Below are 27,803 nucleotides of genomic sequence, written 5' to 3' on the forward strand. Positions count from 1 at the left end.
TATGTTGAATATACTTGGGCTCCCACAGTATCCCTGAGGTAGTCTACAATGCGCATATCTTTTCCCTCCCAGGGTGAATGCTGTCAAATATTGTGACTCAGGGTCCAGTGGGACTGAGAAGAATGCGTTATTCAAGTGTACCACTGTAAAGTATGATGCATCATTTGGTATACTACACAATATTGATGCAGGATTTGGGACTAATGGAAATTCTTTTTGTATGATGTCATTAAGGGGGCGTAGGTCCTGGATCATCCTCCACGCCCTGCCCTTTGCTTTCTTGATGGGGTAAATGCAAGTATTACATGGTGAATTTGAGGGCACTGTTATTCCTTGCACCAGCAGTGCTCATATTGTTTCTTTTATCCCTTCTTCTGCTTCTCGGGACAGGGGGCATTGTTTTACTCGGGGCAGTAACGCCCCTGGTTTGAGTTTGATTTTTACTGGTGTCACCTCGCGCAGCAGACCCACATCATGTGGGCTTGTGGTCCACAGATCGTGTCGCACCAGTTGCATATCATAATTGAAAAAGGAAGGTGGCGCCCCTACCACTGCCATTAGCTGTACTGGCCCCTGTCTTGTTTATATCATGATGCCGCAGGAGATTTGTTACGCTCACCTGATATCCATGGGGACGCCACTCAGCCCTCGCTGGAAGATTAGCACTCTCAAACCCTCTCCCTTGATAGTGTGTTGGACGTGGATAGCACCTGCAATACGGGAGAACTGGATATAAGGCTTAAATGTCTTTCTTGGATTGATTCCCACCTCCCTCAGCCTTGAATTCCTCCCTTAAGTCTAGTCTCTCTCCTCACCTTAATATTACGTATGGTGTGCTCTCTGTCCTGCGTCTCTGTGCAGGGGTGCGTTGGAGGTGTGGGCGTTTGGGACCTAATTGCTTCACTGGTGTGTTGCCCCGTGTCCGGGTCCAGGCCTGCTGTGACTCCGATTTGCTTGATGAGGTAGGTACTACTATTTTACAGTCTTTTATCTCCCCCTTTTCCTCTTTTGCCTTTTTTTTGTTATTAATGTCTCTAGTTTCTTTCCCTCAGATGAGTTGGAGAGTTTTGGCGTTGCCGTGCTGTATAGGATGAGAATCCCAGCAAGGTAAGTGAATGCGCGGTGCACAGCGCTTTCTTGCCTTTTCATTTGCTAAGCTGTGCCTGCGCCGCTTCCTTTGCAGGTCGTTATGATGTTCCGAGATCAAGGAGAGACTGCACCTGGTAAGTGGTTTTCGGTGTCTTTGCGTCTCCGTGAGCGAGCGCTCACTAATAATGTCTCTCTTGGTCTTTTTCAGGATGCTGCAGCATTCTGAAGATGGATGCGGCATTGTGATGAATCCCGGATCGCGTGTATTCAGGTGAGCAGCTGGTGGTAGTTTGAAGATGGAAGATTCAAGACCAAAGCCAGGCTGCTACTTACAGGTAAGCGCTGAATGAATAATGGTGTTCTTCTTTTTCCAGGTACAGGATTCAGCATGTGGCAGGATGTGAGAAACACTGGAGATCAGAACTGGACACGGTGAGCGTTACGCTGCTAACTGCAGAATAACGCAAAACATGTGCTGCTGTTTGGGTGTGGCTTATATAGCCCAGGTAAAGTAGTTCTACGTAAAGTAGTCCCAGGCCCGGCCACACCCGAAACACTAGACCGCATAGCTCAGTTCTTTGGAACTGAGCTATGTGAGTGCCTCCATGTTAACTGAAGTCCCAATCCAAATGTTGTCCTCACATAACAGTATGAGCCTGGCGCCAAGAGAGTCCCTGATGGTGTTTTGTGGCCCTTGAGGCTACAATCGAAGCCTGTAACCTGGCCCCAGCCGAAAGGCTGGTTTGGCCATGATGACCAGGGGCATGAATCATGACAGGATTGCAAATTCCATCACTATTTACCCATCACTGTCTGAATCAGTAAAAAGGTCCTCTCAGTGCAATGTTAGCATTAATGCACAATACTGTTTGCCACTGACACCCATGTATGTCCATTCCTATAACTGCTATTCTTTGCATTGACACCTGTACTGCATGCAAATCTAAGGACATTACTGTTCCTGGCATTATTTCTGGGCAAGCTATGGGGCGGAAAACAAATACTGCGGGCACTCTCCACTCTTGGCGCTTTAGGTCAGGGACCACTCGTGCTAGTGTTTTTAGCCCCTGGATGGACATGTCTGGGTCAACTGGTATGCCGCATACATCCGGTGCTGTGGCTCGTGTGTGTGCTACCAACATTACTCGCAATGGGCAGATCCCCGTGGTCGCGCAGACTATCCCCTTTTCCTCCTTTCCCCCTTTCAGTGAACAATATAGTCATATGGAGCTTGTTGAGGAGGTCCCTCCCCAGCAAGTTAATATGTGACTCTTCATAGTACAGTAAAGGTGCTTGCACTGTCTTCCCACCCACTGTTAGATCCAAATCTTCTGTGTAAGGAACTTCGACCACCGCCCCAGAGAACCCTTGCGTTTCCAATTTACGATTAAATAATGGAAACCTGCCTTATCGTAGGCATGATTTTTCAGCTCCTGAGTCTACCATAAAAATGAATTGTTTATTTCCCTATCTCCGACCCACCAATGGTTCCTCAGCTGCATCGAGGGTTGGTGATAGTACTGGACACGCAAGTGTTCTCTGTGGGCTTGTTCTATGCTGGATGCCTTGTAGTTCCCTCATTGTCAAAAACATTCCCCGATACCACTGCCACTCCACCTAAGGGTGTAGGTGCACCATTTGCCGTTGTGACGAAAGGGTTACCTTGTACATGGGTCATGTGTTTGCAGTATTGTGGATGTTGTTGAACATTACCAAGCGGTGCTCTGTGCTAATCTGTGTATCTGTGATCCTGCTGTTCTTCTCTCCCTCCACCTCCCATTGGCAGGCCATATGGACTCCCTGGGTGGGGGTGGCCATACCGCTATTCATTTTGATAATTATTCATGGGTCTGCTTCTACACTCTCTTGAAAAATGTCCCCACCTTCCGCAATTCCAACAATTACCTTGTCCTCCCCTTGAACCTGGACCTCCGTACCTATCATACCCTCCATACCCTGGACCCTTGGCCCTCTGTACCCACCTCGTCCTCCGCGGGCGCTCCTCACTTGCCACTGTGACCCTCTGTACTGTTTCTCACCATTCCACTGCTCCTGTCCATTTCCTGCCCAATTGGCTGCCATTCTTGCTTGTATTACTGCTGACCCTTCCTCCTCCTCTCTGTCCCTGTCTGTGGGGAGCGCGGCTACAGCTGCTGTGACCTTCACTAGTTTCGTCTGAATTAATTTCGCCTCATCTGCCAGTCTTCTCTGTGCTATCTCTTTCTCCCTTTCTTTGATCCTTTTGCAATCGTGTACTATTATGCTTTGTATCTTGGGCCAGCCTTTGGCCTCAACCCCAGCTATTTTATCAAGCGCTTTCTGAACTTCCTTCGGGAGCCCTCTTTTTATTATAAAGTAGAACAGGGAGGTTGACTGATCCCAAGCCGTGCCCGTTTCCGCTCTCCACATCTCCTGCACCCGTAAAATGAAGGGCATTGCATCTTCCTCATCATTCATCGTGCATTGCATTACTGATTGTAAGTATGGTGTGTCTGGGAATGTGTCCCTCAATGCGTCCCAGATTCTTGCTCTTACTGTGTTAAAGGAAGCACCATCATTTTGTCACAATCTAATGTTATTCCTGGGAAGCCTGCTTTCGCCCAAACCTGATCTGCTGGATCACCCACTGCGGACACCAGCAAGCTCTTAACGTCACCTACTGCCAAAGGAACCCTTGCAGTGTTCTTTTCGAATGCATATATCCATTTACTTGCACCTCCTGAAAGTGGGGGTACCAGTTTTAATAAATTTGCTATATCCATCTGTGCCCATGGTATATCATTTTGTTTCCCTCCTCCCCTGTGTATCAGTGGTGGCTGCAACCTTCCTTTTGTCCCTCTTTTTCCCAATGCGGCCATCCTCCCCACTCTGCTTCTTAGTCTTCCATTCTTCTTCCATGCCCTCCAAAAGGTGTTTCGTCTAACCTCACCGGTGCTCCTCCCGCTGCAATCCCTATTCTCCTCCCTTCTAACTCCTCTTCCTCTCTGTCACACCACAGTCCTTCTGCTCCTCCTGCTGCCATGCCCTCTCCCATTGTTTCTCCCTCAGGTGTGTGTTGCTCTAACTCTATTATCCTTGATGGTTCATCGTTTATTCGAAATAATATCTCCCCCTTCTTCCACACTTCTTTTATGGATCTGTCGGGTGTCTGTGATCTCTGTGTCTGATCGACCCTGAAAGTACCTGATCCACTCTGTTTGCACATATCTCTTAGCCTGGATAGTTCACTTCGGGCTAACGATAACCTTCAGTCTTCATCATCTGTGAATTTTTCATTATCTATTGCCGGGGTACTCACCTGTCCACTCGCTCTTGGACACTCATATGGTAGGGGTGCAGTGGGTCGCTGTGGGGTTGAGGAGGTGGGTTTTGACACATACACTGGGTCACTGTATCCCGCGGATGGCACCGGTTTGTTTAAGAGGGGTTATATTCGTACAACCTCTACTAGCCCTTCCTTTTCTTTGCCCTCCTTTCCGTTACGCTCTATTGCCAGGGGAGATGCAATCTGTTGCTTTATTTGCTCTTTCCTTTTTATTGGAGGAACCTCTTCAAATAACCTCCATAGGTCTAATATCTCCCTTCTATTCTGTAATTGTTTTCCTTTATATTTTACAAATAGGCATGTGGCCACCACATCTAGTATGTTCTTATCAAATGATCCTCCCTGGGGCCATACCTGTGGTAGCCCTTCTCCTTTTAATTCTGTGATCCATTTATCATGGTATTTAGTAATTCTCTCTGCATAACCTTGTAGACTCTGACAAATATGGGCCAGTGGTCTTTCGGCACCCATGTTAATTTCTCCTTCCCCCTTGTACCTCTTGCTGGTGTGTGTGTGTGTGTTATGTAGTTACAATGCTAACTACACCAGTATTGTGTCGTTGATATACCACTTCTATACATCTACACCTAGTCTTAAAGAGTGTCACTCTTACAATGACCACTTATTCATAGGACATCAGTGCAGTTATTTTAACCGTTATCAAAATGCGATGATCACAAAAGACATAACAAATTCAGTACATAACATTGACCAATAGACAGTTCACATACAACACATAACACATACCCTCCTTGTCTTCTTCTCAATACTCTTATTAATAAGGATCTCTCTTACTCCAGCACTTTACACCCCTTATCCCTTAGGTTGCCTTAATATCTTCCCGTAGATCAGAAAAGGAAAAGAATAAAGCGTTTCTAAATTGTACTCCGAGTCTTCCCTTTATGCGAGACTCCCACTGATTTCTTTTATTTTCCACTTATTCCCAGTATTAGTCAAGATAGCACTATGTGGTGCTGCCTTCTACCCCCTTGCAGAGCTAGGTTCCTGTCTTCCCTTTTCACCTTGTAATCGCCTTAACTCATCCTAATGGCCATATGCAGGGAAAGAAAAAGAATAGAAATAGTATGTATTATACCCCCCTTAACTTAGTCTGACCTTGTATACTATCTTATACATCCAACTCCTTTTAATATCTCTCGTACTTGATACTCACGTGTCCGTCTTGATCCGAGACCCTCCGGACTCGGTCCGTCCAGGCGCTGCCCCATGCTCAATGGCCGCCCCCGCCTCCGGCGAGCGGTACTATGGGTTTTATGAAGTGGGACCCGTACCCTCTCGCCCTACTGCGTGCACACGTCTAAGTGTACCAGTTGCCATAGGCGGGCAGCTCTCTTGAGGGGGCGCGCCATGGGTCTCCGCTGTGGCCGGGGACGTCTCGTGCCAAAAGGAACAAAAGGACAAATCACGTCCCAGGGGTCACCACTTGAAGTGAGTGGCCCCTAATAAGGCATTTAAAACTCCGCAGTGAGAGTCAATAATGGACACACCCCAAATGGGAATGAGACCAATACCAAATGCAGGTGAATTCAAAAGGTAAAAGTTTATCTAAACTAATATAGGGCAAGCAGAGAACTCTGCAAACTCCGAGAACGCTCTGCCAGACAAAAGAAAGACATTCATATTTATTACAAAATAACGTCATCAGTGAGGTAAGCTATAGGGGGCACATAGTTGTGGGGATTGGGTGGCAAAGACTAAATACTATGTATTGTATAAGGGCAGTGCTCCATGATTGACGGAGATCCACGTTGTGCCAGTGCGGGGTGCTCGGGTCAGCTGGGCTCATCTGGGTGGAGCGCTGGGTCCGAGGAAGTCAGAGCTGTTACAATTTATGCTACATAACAGTTGCCCTTGTGGCCACACATACTTTGACCGTCATCTGTCTAAGTCAACACATGAGAGATGTACTCTTAAACGTTTCACCTGAACAAAATAAAAGTGAGAACACATGGGTCCAAGTAGCAAAATTACTCATAAGATTATGATGTCACATTCACCAATCATTCGGGGGCTGAGGTGAGGGTGCATGCTTGGTGCAGGCTCAGCGAAAGGGGCGAGAGGTTACAGTTTTAGTATCACATAATTCACAGGGTTGAGGCTTCGAATCCTGGCCTGGCCAAAGGGAGAGGGTAGGTGGGGGACTGTGCATGTGGTGGTACCTGAGAGGGGTGAGGGGAGAAACGACCCCGTAGCATGTTGGCCCGTACATTTGCTACGTTGTGAGGGGCACACATAGAGCTTACATTCAAATGAGGTAGAAATAGGTTAGTGTGTGCATCGGTACAGTGAAAGGTCTGCAACATTCTGCTTGTAATATGAAGTGCATAACTCAATGCTCAGAGGGTAAACAAATGCTACAAAGGACACACTTATACAGTCGGCACCCATTTCATTAAAACCATACATATTGCAACACTTAATTAAATACATTTGAAATCGTACATTTTTAGGACATCATTGTGTATATATTGGTATCGTACATTACTTTGTGTATTGTGCAAACACAGTAATCCTTAATTAGTAATGAACGGCTTGATCATGCACTTCATGGTTTCGTGTGCGATCTGGGATGGGTGAGGGCCATCTTATTTCAATATGTACAATCAATCTCATGGACTCAAAGCAAATGTATTGTCCCTTCAGATGGCTTAGCTGCATGGGTGAAACAGGGTGGCACACGGGTTTAGCATACATGTCTGGCATTTCAAACGGGGAACAGGGTTGGGGTTATCTACAGCATATGTCATGGATGTGGGGTCTGCGAGAGGGCAGGACAAGTTTTAAGGAGGTAGCTTGTTTTTCTCAAACCCCAGCTTCAGCCCGGTCATCTGCAGGTCAATGATGGACTGTGGAAGGTGAAAAATACAGTGTTTGTCATGTAACTAGTTTGTGCCTAGTCTCCCATGAGAACAGGACTGCAGCAGGGACGCTGAGGGGAGGAGGGCAAGGGAAGCGCCGGGCTTGCTGTGCGCGGTCAGCAGGGCCTGTGAGGCCTACGTAGTTTTGTCTCAAGATGGAGTCTGAATGTGTTATAAAATGGAGTCTGGTACCATCCTATCAGATGAGCATTGCAGCCACATGCATCGGTCTGCAGTCATCCTGCATCCCTGAACATAGGCGCACGGGTGGCTGCTGGACGAGTTCTAGTCTGAATGCTTGGTGAAAATGGAGGAGAGGGGGGACCATGAAGACCTTTCCTCCTATACAAGAGCTATATATATACAATGCTAAAGGAGTGGTCAGATAATTAATGAAGATGACCCACACCTGAGGGAGACAAAGAGGCTTAAAAGGCCCTCTCAGGTGCAGGCCATAAAGAAGGATAAGAGCAGAGGAAGCAGAAGCAGCGTGGTTCATGCAGGCAGCCCAGGCATAAGCTGGAGAAGAGAGAAGATGCTGGGACCCCTGTTTGGCAGATATCAGCTGCCGGTCCAGAGAGGGTCTGTGTCTCCGAAACCTGAAATGCAGAAGTCGTGCAGCAGGAAGCGTGCAAGAGGGAAGCTTGCCCTCTGAACACCTGTTCTGCAGAGGCTGCACAGCAGGAAGCGAAAGCGAGGGAAGCTTTCCTTCCTAGGAGGCTGTCTCCGGTGCTTGGCGGGTACCAGAGGACCTCAGGAGAAAGAGGATATCCCATTGCAGGTGACGCAGGCAAAGGCGGAATAACAGAAGCAGTTTTCCGGGATGCGAGGAGCCGCAGAAGTTCTAAAAGCGGCAAGGGGAATGGAAGCGCGTGTCTTAACCAGTGAGTTTACAAGCTGGTAGTGACCGCTGAGTGCTCCATACCAGCTTGCGTGGCCAAAGGTGGCATCAGGTGAGTGAGCAACGCTTCTGTATGAATGAACGTAGGTCAGAAAGTAATTTTGAATACCAAAATATTGATGAGCAGCAGAAGCAGTACTCGCATATGAGCAAAAGTGGTTACCAAGGTGATTTTGAATACTGAACGAGTCAAAAGCAGCAAAACCCTATTGTAACGAAGCCAAATGACTGTAATCTTAACAGTGTTGTCTGTGGAAAATCCAGCAACCCAAGGGGGCGACATTGTTAAGAGTTAAGACTCACAAGCATTGTCCAAGCCAAGAGAGACTACAACCAAGGCAAATGTAATCAAGCCAATATTGCCAACAGCAGAAGGGGGCTAGTGAAAAGTTTATAAGATTTTAAACTTGTTGCCCATACATTGTATAACATATGGTAAAGGTTGGTATAAACTCACATTGCGAAAGCCAAGGGAGAAGCAGGAAAATTCCCTATTCCTGTCAGTCTTTGGTTACTTATGTCGTGGGGAAACAAGAGTGGCATGAAGAAATTAATTAATGGAAATACAGGACTCTGCGCCAACAAATAAAGTTGATTTTATATCAAAGTTACTGATTTATTAATCATCAAAAACCGTTGAGCCCATAAATGATAACATGTTTCGGCTCCACTGAGCCTTTTCTGGGTGGAATTACGATTCCCTTTCTTGTATCTTTTGATCTGATTCAAATATCCTCTTTGTTCAATTAATTTGGAACTTGCACTAGCTTGATTGTCTTGATCTGAGTCTGCATCAGAACTGGCCGATGATGTGTTGGGGGTTGAGTTTTTAGACATTGGTTTTGAACTTAAATCATACTTGGTTTGGAATGTATACACACGATCTTCCCTGTAATCACGTTCATCTCTATAACTTTTCCGTAGTTTTCTTATTTTTACTTCATCTTGATATATTTGTAACAGTTCATACATCTTCTCATAGTTTTTGGCTTTAGTATCCTCATTAGATTTCATCTCAGCAATTTCTTTGCGTATGACTTCTATACCTTCTTCAAACCAAGGGCTATGTTACTTCATTCATATTTGCAAGATTCCACCAGCCTTATACGGAAGCTACACAATTTTACTTGGCAGAGTACCTTCCTTCTAGCGACTCTAGATGTGAAGGCACTGTACACGTCTATTCAGCATAAATGGGCCATGATTGCAGTTGACTATACTTTCAGGCATGAATCAGCCTCGTATTACAACCATTTGAACATGATTAAAGAAATGTTACATCTCACGTTTGATCTCAATGTCTTTACCTTTGACAACAAGGTATACCAACAGACCAAGGGGGTAGCTATGGGTACTAAATATGCCCCAGCATTGGCGAATATCTTCATGGGGATGTTGGAAGACAAAGCAATATACACTGAATCGTTTTTCATTGACAAAATCCCATTTTGGACAAGGTACATCGACGATGTTTTCTGCATCGTCGATAGTAGTACAGAGGAATTTTACGCATTCGTGGAGAGGTTAAATCTTAATTGTTTTGATATTCAATTTACTGGAGAATGTAACAAACATCGGATAAATTTTCTGGACTTGACAATATATTTGGAAGGCCAAGTACTACAAACAACTACATTCAGAAAACCAACTGAAGTCAACTCAATATTACATGCAAAGAGTTGTCATTTTCGACCAACTATTACCAATATACCATTGGGTGAATATATCAGAGCGAGACGAAATTGTAACAGTAACTTAAAATTTGAAGAGGAATGTAATTTGTTACAACGACGTTTCAGAAGAAGGGGATATGCCCAAAAAGATATAAGCAAATCATATAAGAGAACCAAATTGATGCAGCAGCAGGATACTTTGAGACAGAGACAAGGGAGTAATTTGGAATCTAACATGCCAATTAGCTTCATCACTCAATATTGTTCAGACCACCAGAGATTACGCAAAATTTTGAACAAACATTGGTACTTACTTAAATTGGACAGTCATATTGGTGATTTTGTGAGTGATCACCCACGTATTACTTTCAGAAGAGCAAATACACTTAAATCTATCCTTAGTCCATCATTATTACCGGACATTGATAGCACTACTCAAGGTACATGGTTACATAAGAAAGATTCTGGTTTCAGGAAATGTGGTGTCTGTCCACAATGTAAATATGCATATCAACGAACAACGGAATTCGAAGACAAAAATGGAAAACGTTGGATCATTAAACAAGGAATCAACTGCAAAACAACTTTTGTAGTATATGGTATCATCTGTGTCTGCCACAAACTATATATTGGTAGCACCAAGAGACAGTTGAGAGTTCGTATCCGTGAACATTTAGCCAAAATTGGCAGTCAAGACCCATCACTTCCGTTAGCTGAACATTGGCAAAAAACACATCAGTTACATCATAAATTGGAAATTAGATTTATTGGTCTCAAACAAGTAACCTTGAACAAAAGAGGTGGTGACAGAGTGAAGGCGTTACGACAAGCAGAAGCAAGAGCAATTTGTTACTTTAATTCGACAAACACAGGACTTAATACAGATAATGAAATGGTTTCATTCTTGTGAGATGTAGTACATTGCAATCTGGTTTCTCAAGCTCGAATAATTTTCACTGCTATTCTTGATTAAGAACAGGGCACATCGTACATTATGAGGTTACATGTAACCCAGGGTGCTTTAAAGGGATACCCCATCATAATTGGCAGTTCATCATTGTCATTTGAATGTTGTGCTTAATGCTTACCAACTTTTTCGTTTTTAGGTGCAATAGTGCCCGTGATTATGAACAATCAATATTGTGATAGTAACTATTCAAGTATTTAACAAATTTAAATCGGGTCAAGAGAAGCGTATATATGCTTTGTCAGTTTTTCTGGCTTTACTCAAAACATTGATTTACACAGCGCATGTAATTTGTAGAATGCCGGGGGATAGAATGCGGTTTTCAATGACGACGCGTTTCTTGCGTCGCTGTGGCAACCGCGCACAGTGATGACGCCCAGTATAAGAAGGCATACTTAGTAAGCGCTCGGCTTACCTGCCGACGCGTGTGACTGTTTGTGTTCCAGGAATTGGTAAGAGAGGACCGCATATGTTAGGGCTTACTTTTCAATGGGATCTAGCTTTAATGGCACTCGACAACTGTTATCGGATGCGAGGAGTAGCAACAAAATAAGTTATATGTTGTGCTTTCCATATTTGAAATACTTTATTTTGTCACGTAGTTGATCATTTATCTGGATACATAATGATGGTTAATTACAATTGTCTTTACCACGGAACTTACAATGGCTCATAAAACTAATTTGTTTTGAATAAAGTAAAAATGGTTTGTGACCTTTAAGTAGAGTTGTTTTGCCCGATTGGTGAAGGGCGGGATTTATTCGCACGAGTGAAAATGCGTAGTTGCCATTGGCAACCTTGACATACACAATTTATGTATATTCCAAATTGGACAAATATTATAATTTACCTGTCCTACCTACATTCTTTGTTTAGATTGTTACTGGGGATTTTACCCCGTTACTACTACATGGACATAAGTCATAAGTACTGGTTACATCCAATTTCGGGTAAGGACATGCACTAAGTTGTCAGTTTGTCTCAAGGGACCACTGAAGAATTTGGTTATATTATTCAATGAATTGAAGATCAATGATTACTAATGGGTTCTTCTTTCTTTCTTTTTGTTTTTGTGTTCTTTTTCTGTATATCTAAACATAATAATGTATCATGATATGCTTGTCTATTTTGGTACACCCATGAATCCTTCCCTTTTGCCCATCCTTGTTTTTCTGTCTAATTTCTTTCATGCTATTATGCACATTCTTTGGTCATGATATTTGAAAACTGTAATTATGTTATACTTTATAATGCCGCTCATACAAATTGTTCTTTGACTATGATATATTGTATGTCCTATATTATAATTTTGGGTAGCCCGGATTTGAAAAAGGCTCAGTGGAGCCTAAACATGTTATCATTTATGGGCTCATTGGTTTTTGATGATTAATAAATCAGTAACTTTGATATAAAATCAACTTTATTTGTTGGCGCAGAGTCCTGTATTTCCATTGATTAATTTCTTATGTGTATGGGACGGTTAGGCTTTTCACCGTCCTTATACAGTTGACCTGCGACTTCACTGACCGGATTTTGAAACTTTTATCTTGTACGAATAACTATTGGGATTGTAAGGAGTCGCCCTTGTGGAGCAAGGTTCTTCAAAGCCACAGTTTTTCAAAAGAGTGGCATGAAGGCTGCTCTTCTGAAAAAGGAGTATTCAAGAGCACCAATGTGAATTGTGTCTTCCCAGAGGAGTTGTTGAAAGTTATGACGCTGAAATTTGTTGAATATTATGAACCAGTTGTGAACCTCTTTTCAGTTGATCTTAACCACAAAAGCACTTGTTGTGAAATACTGTTTGGGCAGGGGAGTATACCCGGATGGCAAACCTTTGGAGAAGTAGGACTGCCATGAGAGTAAACGAGGTGTGTACTGAGGTTGTAGGTCTGGTATGGAAGTAGACAAGGTGGAAGTTGAAGTGCTACAAAGTGGTACTTGCAGAGACAATTTATGTTGTTTATGGTGCTAAAGGAAGAGCTGTATATATAAAGCTGTTGAAAAGAAGTGGCTATTGATGAACTGAGAACTTGTTCGAGGAAGAGGAAGAGCCTTCTATTCTCTGTGTTGAAACTCTCGGTTGACAAGTTGAAGTTGCACAGAGCTGTGTTGGAACTTTTGTTGCAAACCTGGATTTCCTTATTTTCTTTTCTTGAACTGTGAAGCAGAATCCTGTTTAAAACCTGGGCAAGGGGAATTTGCCCAGGTCATGAAGGGTGACCGTGGTGACATAACAAATTCAATCATTATTGTTTTGAACTGCCATGTATTTCCTTGTTTATTTATTTTATGTATAAGTGTGAGGGACAGATATCCTTTGTTAGAGTGTTTCATTTGGTTTATGTTAGGCAGGAAAATCCTCCTCAGGGTAGGGATAGTGAGGTATGTATCCAACCTTCTAAAATAATAATATGGCATTTGTTGGGAAACTTTCACAAAATTTTCCGCCTCACATTTCTGACCCCTCACACCAATTTGAACTTTATCTTCCATGATGTCCACCCCTTTCAACCCACTGCATCCCCCGTTCCTTCTCCTTCTTCTGCACCTCCTTTTCTATCACCCTCTCCGCCTCCTTGAACATATTGTCCAACTGTTGCTGAATGCTTTCTTCTATGTCTGACAGGTACTTTCTGTCCCCTTTTTCCTTCGGGTATCTAGCACTGCTTTCCTTGTTGTTTTTTCTACCCTTTTCTGATTCCCCCTACTTTGGGGCACTTGTCATGGGTTAGTGTACCCAATGGCAGGTTTCAATGTGGGATACAAATCGTATGGGGGTGGAGCACTGGATCATCCTGTTGTATCACTGTCTTGCCTGCCCCCATTCCCGGGGTCCTCCTTTTTCTCCTTCTAGAGCTTCCAAAGCCCTGAAATGTTTTGCCCGCTGTTTAGCTTTGACCCTTTATATGTTCTTAGCAAGTACGTGAACATATGCTCTATAATGGCACTGTCAAACGTTCCCTCTCCTGGCCACTCGTGGAAGCACTGTCCTGCAGTGTCCCGGGCCCACTGAAAGTGGTACTTCAATATTGTATTCCGATATAGGGGCAGCTTATAACATAAATTATGCAGAGGCATGTCTATCCTAAAAGCCATTCCCACCGCTTATGCCATCCCACTATACTGTATCTGAAGTTCCTTCCACCTCATCTACTTTAAACCTTCCCCCTCTTCGAATTACCCTTAAACCCAACACACCCCATTCCAAATCCCTCCTTCTCACTATCCCCTTTCACACACACCCATACATCTCCTCACACATCCATACTTAGCATACATGTATTTATTTTATTGTTAATTTACAATGTGCTTAATGCCAGTGAGTGGTTTCTAAGCATGGGATCTGGCCCTCTCCACAGGTCTACCCACTCACACCTGTCCCACTCACTGATCTTCTCCTCAAGCCCACCCACTCACTCAGTGTTAGTGCAATACTGACCTTCTCCACAAGCCAACCTAATTTCATAATTTCCCTATGTTAATATGCAGACGCTGGGCTCCTCCCCTCCTTTGGCCCTGCGCCTGCCACTAACAAGCCAAGCCCCACTATGTACAAGTTATCTCTGGTGCTGACCCTTCCACCTCGGCCGACTCTACACAAACCATCAAACTTTCAATCACTACGAAGAGAACAAAACCCTGAAAGTCAAACGATCGAACAGACCCAACATATACTACTCTGCCGTGCGCCCTCCTTCAACGCCTCAACAAATCATAAACACCCTGATCCCCACAAAATGATGCAACTATACAATCACCTGCACTACGCGCAACTCACATCTAATGCCACTTTCTACATACTCTTCTGCTGTAACACAGATGTGCCCGCCACACACCCACTCCCTATCAGAGGGTTGGAACTAAATTCTAACACTACTACGGCCGATCAGCCTCCTCCTTGTAGGATGCATCCTAAACACCATAAAAGAAAATCCCTCCCCACTCCATGGACATGCAACCACAGTGTTGCATGTTCATGCAATGGTACAATCATAAATCCTAAAGATCTTCGCATCCTCCCGGCACCGAGTCTTCCCTTATAGCTCACCCCTCTGCCCCAGATGGTGCTCTGGACCAGGCAGACCTTTGTGAAGTCGGCGTCTGCGGAGCCTCCTTGGTTGTGAACGTGTGACTGGTCTGTGCTCACCTGGCTCGCGTCCCCCAGAAGGGCAGCCGGAAATACCCTAAGCTGGCCAAGGGAACTGAGGATCTCTCTGGGGCCTTCAAATGTGGCAGAGGTACTCCTAAAACAGGTAATCAATGGAACACCAAAGTAATCCAAAAAGGAGCGTACACTGAGCAGGAAGTAACATGATTTACTACAGGTCCAGACAGAGCTGGGAGAGCACAATTCAAACAGCACAGTGGAAAAGAATTGATTGAATGTAGCTGTCAGCGCCGCCTACTACTATCACACAATTAGCATAACAGAAATTGTAGCAGTTAGTAAAATCATCCTATGAAGCTTATTGGTGGGACTACGTCAGTCCCCTATGGCTGAACATATGTTACTTAGTCATGATTGGAACAGATCCTTCATATCCACGCTACCCAACTCCACCCTACGTGATGTCACAAACCTTCCCACACTGCCCCAATAAGATGTTCATTACATGAGGTAATTGTGTTGACCACTGGAACTTTATTAATCTGCCAGTGGCCAGTTCTCATGACACACACAAGACAACATGAGCTTGGCACTTTGGAGACATTCACACAGCATCCAACCAATGAGGTGCCCCGCTGACATCCGCAAGGACACCAAACACTGTTGCACCTTAGGGACCCAGAACACTCTCCCTGATTGGTCCCTTCCCGGCTCACCGCATAGACCCACAGCCCGCTTCCCAGGCTCAGGAGAACAGATGGTACTCCTCAAACTGCCCAAACATACACTGCTAGCGAAGACAGCACTGATTAACTATAAAAAAGCTATTTTTGGAGAAAAATCCAATTTCTTAGCTGGTAGAATTACAGCTGCAGCAAACCACCCCCAAGAGCTATTTAAAGTAATTTCACACTTTGTTAATCCTAATACAACTGTCTCTAGATCATGTAAATGGCCTGAATATTTTCTTCATGGATAAAATCTCAAGCATTCAGGGTAGTATCAGGTCTCAAAGGGAGTCAGCTAGTACCACCCCCGCTTGTTATGAATGAGACTACTGCTCCACTGGATGATGTAATCACCAGGTCCGCCCCTTTTACTTTTAAACAGGTATCAGAGTAGGAAATGTGTAACCTCCTTTCAAAATTTAAACCCACGAATAATACACTTTTTCCTATTCCTGCATTCGTGGCCAAGCAGATTTTGTTGGAGCTAACACATTTTATATTGAAGTTCGTTAATACGTCATATAAGCAGGGGGTGGACCAAGGCGGCTTGAAACTGTCAGTTAGCTCCCTGATGCTAAAGAAGGCTAGTCTTGATCCTGAGGACTATCATAATTACCGCCCCATCGCCGGCCTTCCATGGGCAGGAATAATTCTGGAAAAGGTGGCTATATGCCAATTCCAGAATTATGTTGAAGACAAGGGTGTTATTCATCCTTTAAAATCTGGCTTCCAACCCAAATTTGGAACAGAGATTGCATTGTGGCAGTATGGGATGAGTTGTTTCAGGCAAGAGATGAAGGCAAACTCTCCCTGCTTGTGATGCTCGATGTATCCACTGCATTTGATACATGGGCCAAGGCATTCTGTTAGATCGCCTAAAAAATATAGGGAATGTGGATACTTGTGCCCTTGATTGGTTTGCCTCATTCCTGCCAGAGCGCAAACATCAGTTTCAGGTGAGAGGTTTCACATCTGAAATCCTTGTGCAAATCTGTGGTGTACCACAGGGCTCTGCACTTTCTCCCCTTTCATTTAATATCTACCTTTGCCCGTGAATGGACATTCTGGAGAAACATCATCTCAGGTTCCACTCATATGCTGATGATATGCAGCTGTATATCAGACTTGATGATGTGGAAAATGCTCTCATCAAGGTAGGCAGATGCCTGTAAGAAATGGGGTTATGGATGGCACAAAACTGACTACAACTCAATCCCAAGAAAACAGATGTGATCCTCTTTGGATCAAAACATCTACTCGATGGGAACAGTAGTCCGCCTCGACCCCAGTTTCTGCCTTCTACACTTAAATATGCATCAAAGGTAAAAAAACCTCGGATGCATTTGGCAGAGTGATCTGGGCTGTGCTGGGCAAGTGTCAGCTAAAGTGCAGTCAGTCTTTTACGGTTGTTGCGGCAAGCACTCCCTTATGTACCTGAGACTGACCATGGGGTGGTTGTTGGAGCACTAGTCAACTCCAAATTGTATTATTGTAATGGCTCCTGGTTGGAGTTCTGCCCAAACAGACCCATCGCCTACAAAAGGCACAAAATGCAGGAGTCAGATTAGTGTTTGGTGCACCTAAAAACACCTCAACCTCAGGCCTCCGTTACTCCCTGCATAAAATTTAAGATTGGCTTGTGTTTAAATGCATTAACATTCTTGCACCAAGCTACCTAAGGGACAAGCTCAACCTGTAATGTCCTTCCCGGGCCCTAAGGTCGGAAGACAAACTATTACTCACCATCCCAAGGACAAAATGCGTCTCACGAGGAGACTGTAGATTCTCAGTTGCTGGACCCAGATTGTGGAATAGCCTTCCTCTGAATCTAAGGAATGCCATTTCCTTTCTGGCATTCCAAGCAGGCCTAAAGACTCATCTTTTTAAATAACTGCCTCCCTTCCTCATCACCGCAACCAAACTACTACTAGGTAAGTGATTTCTACATTCAGTTAAATTTTCATCTGCGCCAGGATTCGATTTAATTTGTTGTGTGCGCGTTACAAATTATTCAAATCAAATCAAGGGGCGATTTGAACCCCACTGTGACTTTACACCAATTTGTCTGTATTTATTTGGTTGGATTCCTACATTTTCCAGCGAGTACACAGGTGCCTGGCTCGCTGACCTCGAAAGTATCTTCTGGACACATTTCCCAGCAACTACAGTCTCCTGGGAACGGTCATTTTGCAACATTTCTCCAGCACAATGCTGTGGTTGGAGCTCTCAAGAAATTCATGGGAAAAGACGAGTGATTTTACTAACCTGCAGCTTATGTCCTGAAATGGCTGTTCGGTGATTCATATTATACTAGACCACCCCTTCTACTCTTTGCCCCAGCCCCTAATCCCTCTCCCCCAGGTGCCCCCACTGGGTGTCCCCGCTCTTCACCACAGATTCTCTAGCTGCACCTGCGCACATGGCACATACTTTACAGGTTGCAGCTGTAAATTATGTCCTCTACCCCCCCTTCCCCAACACTCCCGCAGCTGATAGGTGCACTCCCGTTAGCAGCGCTGAATTTGCATCTTCACTGCATTGCCATGACCACTGGTCAAACTAAGGGACTATTCAGCGTGTGATGTGCATTTTATAAGTGGTACATGTTATTACTGTACATGGTATAAAGTACACAGTAGTCTATTAAATCATATTTGAGTAAGGCTTTTAATGTAATTTATGCTTCACAGAATCAATAGTAGGTGGCTCTAAATTTGGCAGCCAAAGAATCTAAGATACATTTAGGGAGAGTGATTTTCACAGGATCACATAGATTGGTCAAACAATAAAGTCGAGCTGTGAGCCCAAGTTTGTAAATGTGTGTGCATCACACTGCACATTTTCCTGTTGCATCCTGGGTAAAGGATGGATGTCTGCCAAGTTCTGGCTAAACAACATCACTCAGATAAATCACAAATCAATTATTATTAATAAAAACAATGATAATAAAAGTAATAAAATATTTAATAACTAAGCTAAAAATGCACATTAAACAATGGTCATCCTCTTAAATGATCCTTTCTGCATATTGTTTTCCTTAACGCAAAAGATGAAGATAAATAACAGGCAACAGCATGACAGATGACAATATCCCGTAATGACAACATGATCCACATAATTACTCTCTAGTGCCTAACATTATATTTCTTAAACATATGGTATACAGATATTTTCCTTAGCCCTCTATAATATGCGAAAATAAGCAAAAAGTGCCAATGCGACTCTAAGCTAAGATCATCACACAAACCATTACGAGACTCGCCTGGTCACCTGTCACGCCTGGCAAAGGTACAAGCACTAGGTGGACATCAGGTAGCAGCTGTCTGTGACATAGATTATTACCCAGCAACACATTTTCTACAATTCTCTGATGCAAATGGAAACAACTTTGCAACGTACTTTCCTCACTAATCTTTCTCATTTTTCCATCTCACAAAATTCTGTAGTCTTGTACGGTATTTGTAGTGTTATTTTGCCAGTATAAAAGACTGGACTATACGTACCAAAATGCAATATGGTGGGAACCTAAAAGGCAACACTCAAACCATCTCACATAAGCACATTTATGCTGGCTTTACTATGCATGAGTGACAACATCTGTTCTTAGTATTTCAAACAGCAATGTGTCTGATTAATATGGATGATGTGGTTACCAGTTGCATTCTCACAAACTAAACATACCATAAGTTACAACTGGTGGTTATCAGTTTTGGAAAATGTTTATTAATGATAATTGTTACTAAGATTTACTTCATGGATTATTACATTCTTGCTACTAATGTTTTGCTCTAATAACTGCACAGCTCCCCATTGCTCCAAAGCTAGGTTTGAGTTATAAATATATATAATTATATTGTTGTGTAACACTCCGAGAAGTTTGAATTTTGTGTTTTAAGCACACAAAAAAACATGGTTTTAAGAGATTTCCTTGTACACTTGCTATGATTGAGGTAACTGTGTGACAGCAACTATAATTGTCACATAGACGTGTTGATGGCCCTCTATGAACAGATGAAGACCCTGCTGTAGTTGCTCTCTGCCGAAAGACACCGTTGTGGGCTGTGGCCGAAGCGGACACCTCCGAGCTCAGCACCTGTAATCCATATCTAGCATGTTGCCATCCCAGAGGAGGAGAGTGGGTTGGGGGGGCAGTGGGGATTGGGCTAAACACCACATCTTTCAGCTCCCCTGTAGTCTGAACCATTATTCAGAGCTGCCAGTGAATCCTATGGCTTTTTTTTACAATTCTGGTAAAGGCACTGTTTCGACCTGGGCATGAGTCAGGCTCCCTTTCGATTGCTTACATTCAGGTTGCTGTGGGGCTAATTTCTACCCCCATGATGACAATCAAACATTGATACCAATGGACACTTCTGTCTTCAAGATCTTGAAAGCGCCATTGATCATAATTTGAGATAAAATTGAATGGATTCATTTGCAGTCGACTTTCTTTTTGATGGATGAGCTATCATCCACTGTAAACCAGCACTCTCATATCATCACAGGGATTCCACCTTAGACCTAGAGGTTCTGTTTCAGTTAACATGGGGCCTTTCCACTGGGTGATCACAGCATGTTCTTTAGTTACTATCAATGCCTCTTAGGCTTCAAACTAAAGGACCCTGTGGCGAGATCGCAGCACCCGTCGTGATCTTGCGAGACTGCAATGTGCGCAGGTCCGCGCGGGAAGCGGAGAAGAGAGCGACTGGGTGACAAAGTGGACCCTCCCCGGCACTCCTCCTGTGCACAGGCCTGGGCCTGCAAATACAATAATCAGGACTAGATACGGCTCCATACCCACGCAGCATAGTTCACAGCCGTGAAGTAACTGTTGTGCCTGAGACAAGCGACTTAAATTACCCCTGGTGATTGCCATGTTCCCACTTGTTGTCAAGTTTGATTAAACCCCTCAATCAACACCTCGTGTTGTGTCTTATGTAAGCCACAACATAATTGGTGATGAGGACCAGGGAGGAACTTCAACGAGGGCAGCATGCAGGCAGCAATGGCCCTGGACTTCCAGATAAAGGTGCGTATCTGGCCTTTTTACGCACTTAATTCTTGTGATTATGGCACCTTTCTTTTTCCTATCCCTTTACGAGGCTATTTTCGGCAGTAGCCACATAAATCATGGAGTTCACTGCTGACTTCCAACTGGGTTTAGTCATGATCTGTTATTTGAACACTTTCCTGTGTTGGTTATTCCATCTAGCGAATACAGAGTCTGTAAGGTGTAACACTTAGAAATAAATTAGTGTGTTTTTCACTTTTTCAAATGCTTTGATTTTCTGTTACAGCGTTATTTCAGACTTTGCATCACTAATGTGCATTGCAAATAGCTTTTTTTTAAAAATTGTATTTATTGTTTTCGTATTCAAACATATAACTGAGAACTGAACAATTCCCCCCCCCCCCCAGGAAGCTCTTCTTGGAGTCTCTCAGTATTGGAAAGTCTTATGAACTGAAAATATCTGTTATTCTGATTTTATGGGGGCACCATTGTTCCATATAGTCTGGATGTAAGTAGTCCAGGACCGTTCCCCATTCCTTTGTGAAAGATCCGCTTGAGCCCTGAATTGTATGCGTCAGCTTTTCCATTGTCATCTGAGACCAGACCTTCTGGAGCCATGCGTAAATTAGTAGAGGGTCTTGTTTTTTCCAGTTTTGGGCTGTTACCGCCCATGCCGCTATAACCAAGCCCATGAAGCTCCTCCAGTGTGAATTTGTGTATTTCCTAGCTGCCTTATCTTTCATTCCACAGAGCCACAACTTCTCCCCCAGCTGTTCTGCTTCATTGCAAATTGCTTTGACACTTCAGGAAGTTTAATTAGAATTGGCATTCTTATTGGGCCTGATTTTGAAGATTTGTGTAGTACAGTGTAAAAGTGTATTCTAGCAAGGGCTGCATTTTTGTGTTTATCGCAGCTTTTTGCATTGGTCTTAATAGAGGCTGCTCTGCTGAAGTATTTGTTCATGTTTACTAGTGATTTGCATTGGCATTTCATAGTATGTTTACTCTTTATCTCAGAAGCACATCAATGGTGTTTAATGACTTGAGACCTTTGATGCATTTTATTTTTATGAGGGCCTCTAAGCAAGCATGTATTTGAAATGTTTCATTATGAAAGGCTTGATCTTAAATGAGTAGATATGTTTGGTATAATTCAAAAATTTTGCAAGTGTTTGCATGTGTGCGTCTGTGTGCGAGTGCATGCATGAAAAAGCGCATTCACTTGTTAGTCCGAGTGAGCAACGAAAGGCTGGATGCGTAGTATGAAAGTTACTTTTATAACTCCACTGTCCCCCTGAGCAGGTATAATTCATACAGATAGGGAGGGTGAAAATCTATCAGCAATTCTTTGATGGAATTTTGTATAATTTTAATGGGACATAAGCAGTCCTTCCTCCATCAGGACTAGCTATTATTTTTAAATGAGACCAAGTCAACACTTCCCAATATTGCAGTATATATAATTTTTAGGTTTCACTCTACTAGTACTTCTCAACAGCTCTGCTGTATTTAAGCACAGTACTCTAGCTGCTCAGCGGAGCTGCCATATGGGACAATTAACTATTAATAGCAGGTTTGAAGCACATTTAGTGGCATCATAACCAGATTCCTTAGCAGGACTGCTATGTTTTGGAACAGTACCTTACATTTTTAACAGTGGCATTGTAAAGACACAGTACCACATGTTTTTGCAGTTTCAGTATGTAGCTAAAGCACTGAAGAGAAAGGGCCTCTAAGCCAGAGGTCTTCAAACTGTGGGGTGCGCATCCCATGGGGGGGCCCGAGAGCCCAGCATGTAATTCTTTTTTAGATTGTAGGAAATGGGCAGGGGTGGCTCACATTGTCGGACTGGAGCATAAAACTGGCTTAGGAACTAATGAAAAAGTGGCCCACAGTTGCAAATGGATATTCATTCCTTTAGTCACAGACTGTTTGAATAGTACCCAAGGGGGTGTTTTATGTTAAAATGTAACCACATTGTGATATTTAAAGAATATTTATTCAGCAACAATGGTCAAAACTACTAGCTGCATAGTCAAGTAACTCATCAAACCGGCCCACATTGGCCAAAAAGTGGCCTTTTCTGACTGGCCCACACTAGCATTTTTTGTATGGGCGTTGCCATATTGCCCTACAGGCCAGTCCGAGTCTTTAGGCTCATCCATAATGGGCGAGGGGGCATCCACCCAGTGGCCCCCTTACCAATTATAGAGGAGCCAAGGAGCCAGCCCAGTGAAACACTGAGCACTCCCTCAGCTGATTTTTCCAGCTGTTTGAGTGCTCCTGGGCTGGCTGAACTGTCAAAGGGAAACGCTGTTTCCTTTTGACAGTTCAGTTCAGTTCCCCAGCCGCACATGCTCACTGTGCAGCAGCCACACGCAGGCCCCTGTAGAAGGTACGTTTATGTTCATTTAAATAGTGTATGGATGCGTGTATGCTTGTGTTATGAGTGAGTGTATGGTGAAGGGTGCTCGTGTGAATGATAGTGATTGATATGTGAATGTTTGTGTTTGATTTGGTCCGTTTGAGCTGATTTTGGCGAGTGGGTGGTATAAGGGGGAAGGAGGGTTGTACAACAAGGGCATTTTAAAAATGCCTTTGATGCCAATACCTCTACCCACCTGCCAAAACCAGCTCTCCTTCAGAGGCACTGTGGAGCCCAGGGGACAGGGATGGTATTTCTTTTACTGGATATCTATCAAAAATACCATGCTTTCCTCCATGGCCCCCCAGCGCCTTGCATACACACACAATTATGTTGATTGTGTTAGGCACTGTGGGGCCCAGGGGACATGGATGGTATATTTTTACTGGACATCTATCATAGATGTCCAGTAAAAAATATCATGCCTGCCCCCGAGCGCCAATTGCAAACTGTTTGGCTTTTTACCAATTTTCTTTTAAGTATGCTTTAAAATGCAAAATGTTAACCCAATATTTAAAAGAAATTCAAGGGGGACAAGCCCCTCAAACCCCTCTTGATTGGTTCTGGCTTCCTCGCTGCGCTCAGTCGCTATGGCATATCTGTTGCAAATATTTATGCCGCTCCACTTAAAAAATTCATCATCCACCACTGGGCCTGGGACTGTGCTGGAAGCAGGGTGGGGGAGCCCAGAGAATGTGGTGGGAGCAGAATGGACGAGAGCCATGGGATTGTGGTGGGAGCAGGGTTTGGAGATCCCAGGGTCTGTGGTGGGGTGGGGAGAGCACAGGAACTGGGCTAATAGTAGGATGAGGTAGTCTAGAGACTGCGATGGGAGCTGGTGGGGGAGGGTGCGGCGCACGATATTTCATAGCCATGTGGACTTATTATTGTCCATTTGGCATTTTTGCGGGGCCTGGCCTGCCCACATTTTGCACAGGGGTGCCCAGGCTTAAAAAGTTTGAAGACCTCTGCTCTAAGCTCTCCCCTCCATTCTCCTCAGGTGGTGGTCTGCACACTGGTGGACTGTGTGAGAAAAATGGAATTGCTTTTGCAGGCTTCAAGCCATCCTGCTCTCAGTTTTGCACTTTTCCTAACTTCTGATTCTCCCATGTCTGACTATTGTGTGGCAGTGTCAAATCTCTAGTACCTCTATAAATCTCCTGCTTTATGTGTAGGATAGTTCATTGAAAGAGGAATAGAGCTTGGGCTGAGCTCGTTATGTCGGGTAAGCCATGCATGGGACTGCTGATGCCCCAACTCTACAAGCCTTTCAGACAAGTTAGTTCCCTGATTAAGCCCGACAGGAAACTTAGTTCACTTAAATAGATCAATGTTTTACCTGCGAGTTCCAAACCTGTCAATAGCTCGGTGAGCTCATGCATCTGCATGCAGTGATATGTGTTTAAGATGGTGATAAAAGGACAGAACTGTAGCAGAACTGACTTAGCTTTCCAGGGGTAAATGTTTGATGGTTCAGAACTTACACATCTCATCATTGCTGCCATACTTGGCATTCAGTGCAGGTAAAGCATTTGCATGGAAACACATTCAGCATCTGCTGATAAGAAACCCTAAATCTGCAATTTCCAGCCTAACTGTAATGCTTACCTTTGGTGCCCTGCAGGAGTGCCTGGTCTGGACTGTTGGAAGTGGGTGTGGCGCTACCTCTCTGGCATGTTGCTGAGTCCAAAACACTCTTTCCCACCTGTGACGCTGAATGACAACTGCCCAGCGTGCAGCGTGGTTGAGAGTGGTTTGGTGATAGCCTTGATGTGGTGGTGGGCTGCACCTTGAGTGGATCTGCAATATAAGAGAAGGACGTGAGTTTGCCCTGTGTACCCTAGACCGCCCCACCTCCCCGTGATTCCCAGAATGCGCTGGTTGGCTGGTTGGGTTTTGGCTCAGGCTCACCTTGTGAATTCGCTGTGAGGCCTGAAGGTCTGAGGCCTGAAGGTCTGCATCCGGCTCCAGTTACTTCACTGGCTGTTGCCCAGGCCTGTTGCGGCACTCAGGATGCAACTTTGTGCTTTGTTGAGGGATGTTTTTCTTATAGAACTTGTTAAACAGTAGATTCTGCTGGGCTATGTCCTTTTCCCAATGTTCTAATGTTCTTGCTCTGTTACGAGCCTTTAATGTTCTTGCAATGCTTGCTTTAAACAATGGTTGTGCTTTCAAGGTCTTGCTGCTTTAATGTTCCTGTATTGCTCCCTTTCCTAGATGTCTTCCTGTGATCAACGGCGGTCTGAGATGCGTGGAGGCAGCGAGCAGAAGTATCCCGACTCGCTGAGGCCCCGTGCGACCTCAAAACATATGGAGCAGAGAAGGTAAGCAAGTTGTAGGAGGGGGAACGGAGTCGGGTTATTGCGCTGTTGTAAAAGCTTACTGTGCTGTCTGTTACAGGGGACGGCGTGTTCGGCACATCGCGAGGAACGGGTGCTGCCAGCTGGAGTCCTGGAAGCGTAATGGAGCTTCCAGCGTTACACAGAGAACAGCTGACGTTGAAATGCAGGGTCTGGCAGAACGCGGATGACAGCTGCGTTCGTAAGATGAAGCATGTAAGTATGGAGTCCCAATGAGATGGGGCTGAGCTGCACATGGATTCCGGAGCTTGCTGGTAAACGCTACGCTGCCTTCTCTGCAGCCGGAGAAAACGCAAAGCGCTGGGTGGAGCGCAGGGGGTTTAAATAGTTCTGGGCTCACCCAGCACCACTAGACCACCATGGATCTCGAAGCAGAATATTTGGGGGCCATCTTGGTTCCCATGTTGTGTCCTGACTTGGGGGCCATCTTGATGCGGGCAAGTACTGTTGCCTCCGCCAATCAGCCATACATTTGGTCCAAACCCTGCCCACTGAGTGTGCCTGAGTTGGGGACAAGGTGTTAGAAGGGGCTTGTGTAGAAATAGAAGGTGCATGGGTAGGGATCATGACAGCACTCCCCTCGAGGGGCCCCCCAAGAAGAGCTAAACCCGGCCCTGGCTTTTCCGGATGATTGTGTGGTATCTAGCAAGAATGCGAGGGGCATGTATGTTGTTTGCCGGTTCCCAAGTTCTATCTAGTAAACTATACCCCTTCCAATTGACTAGACAGTAGAGTCTTCGCCTTACGATCTTAGAATCTGGTATGCCTTTGACCTCATATTCGACCCCATGGGGTCGTTTGACAGTGTCTCGAGTATTGGGATGCATTGGTTTCAACAGTGGAACATGAAAAACCGGGTGAATACAAAGTGCGGGCGGTAACTCCAGTTTGACTGCCACTGGGTTGATGATTGCCACCACAGGCTATGTGCCGATATTGGATGGAATTTCTTAAAACATTTTTTGAATGTTTTGGGTTGGTTTAATGCCTATGTTGCCCTATAACTAAGGTAGGGTTTTCCCGACCTATATAAACTAAGGAAAGTCTGTGTCTGTAAGTCCAAACCAAAAAAGCTGTCTGTGTGAAAACCTATGCTTGCCCTCAAGTCTAAGACTAAACACAGTTTAGGGATTTTCTTAGTTAACTAAACAGTGACAAAAAATAATATGAAGCTGCCTCTGGCTCCCTTCACCAAGTTCAGGATACAATTCCAATATATGCTTGTTTCAGTTAATTCGCCTATCCTTGGAATTCCCTTCCCCAAGTCCAAAACACACTTGTTCTTGATGTACAATGTGCTGTTAATTTCACAAAGATCCACGAGAGCTAAGGGTTTCCTTTCCCAAGCTTAATGCACTTACTCCAAAAAGTTAGTTGGTTCACAATACTCAACACAAGCTCAGCGATTCCTTCCCCATGCTCAAAAACATGTATTTCTTAAAGTGCAGCGTTCATGACTTCCTTTAACAATTGTGACAGGTAGGATGGGGCTCTCTGGTCTTGGTGCAGTTGACAGACCGCACGTTCCGCGAAACCAGTTGCCCTGGTAGTTTCCTAATTGGTTCCTTAACTGGGCTTTTACTTGGTTTCTTATTTGGCTTCTTTTTTGCCCAAACTTTTTGTCCAAATATTCACTGGTAGGTGACTTGCTTTCTTTGCTCCCCCTTTTCATATATTTAAGTTTGTCTGCTCCCACTAGTAGCCTCTTTCTCCTTTTAACAAGTTTTACAAATCGAGCTTTTGCTCACTCTTCACTGCTCCCCTCCTCTTCTGCTGTTCTCAAACAGCTCTTAATCGAGTTCTTGTTTGTAATACTTTGAACTCACATTTAATTGTTCATCGACCTTCATATGCGTATGATTATATGCTAGTTTCCAGGCGGTCTATTGCTGCCATTATTTCAACCATCACATTCACGTATTCTCACAGTGTCTCTAGATCGTAGACTTTCGACAATGTGCCGGCTGCACGCAACCACTCAGATACTATGTATTTCAACAGCTTTCATTAGCAACTTTCATTTGCTCGAGTACTGGGCTTCTTGCATTTACTTGAAACTCACTGGTTACGCTGCTCACACAGCTTCTTACACTTGAGGTCAGGGTCTCACCTCCTGCGCCTCAGACACTCCTGGGTCGGCTTCCTTGACTAGGAGAATAAGCACTGCTCCAACACAATGAAGGCACCGACCGGCCACACAGTTCCCTTCTTCTGCCTCGTAGGCTTCCTGGAGACACGGCTCCCTCGCCACGCTTCCGAAAACTGCTTTACTCTGCAACTTGTCCACGTCTCAGCTCTCCACTCTCCACAGGCTCATCAGGGGCTGGACTGGACTTC

General features: G+C 44.4%; 1 protein-coding gene across 2 annotated transcripts in view; it reads right to left on the reverse strand.

Annotated features, from left to right (window-relative positions):
• Nucleotides 1-25,738, reverse strand: part of KIF16B (kinesin family member 16B) — a 3,050,718-nt gene extending 3,024,980 nt beyond the window's left edge. The window contains exons 1-2 of one of the 2 annotated variants that reach the window (XM_069608343.1): nt 25,018-25,738; nt 24,715-24,906 (exon numbers count right to left, since the gene is read on the reverse strand). The gene's annotated coding sequence lies outside the window, so the exon portion shown is untranslated. Of the gene's footprint in view, nt 1-24,714 lie in introns of both variants that reach the window. The other variant, XM_069608344.1, reaches the window with a different exon arrangement.
• Between the last annotated feature and the right edge of the window lie 2,065 nt (nt 25,739-27,803).

Source organism: Ambystoma mexicanum, chromosome 4q (genome assembly GCF_040938575.1).
Source record: "Ambystoma mexicanum isolate Mex_15411 chromosome 4q, UKY_AmexF1_1, whole genome shotgun sequence".
NCBI lineage: Eukaryota > Metazoa > Chordata > Amphibia > Caudata > Ambystomatidae > Ambystoma > Ambystoma mexicanum.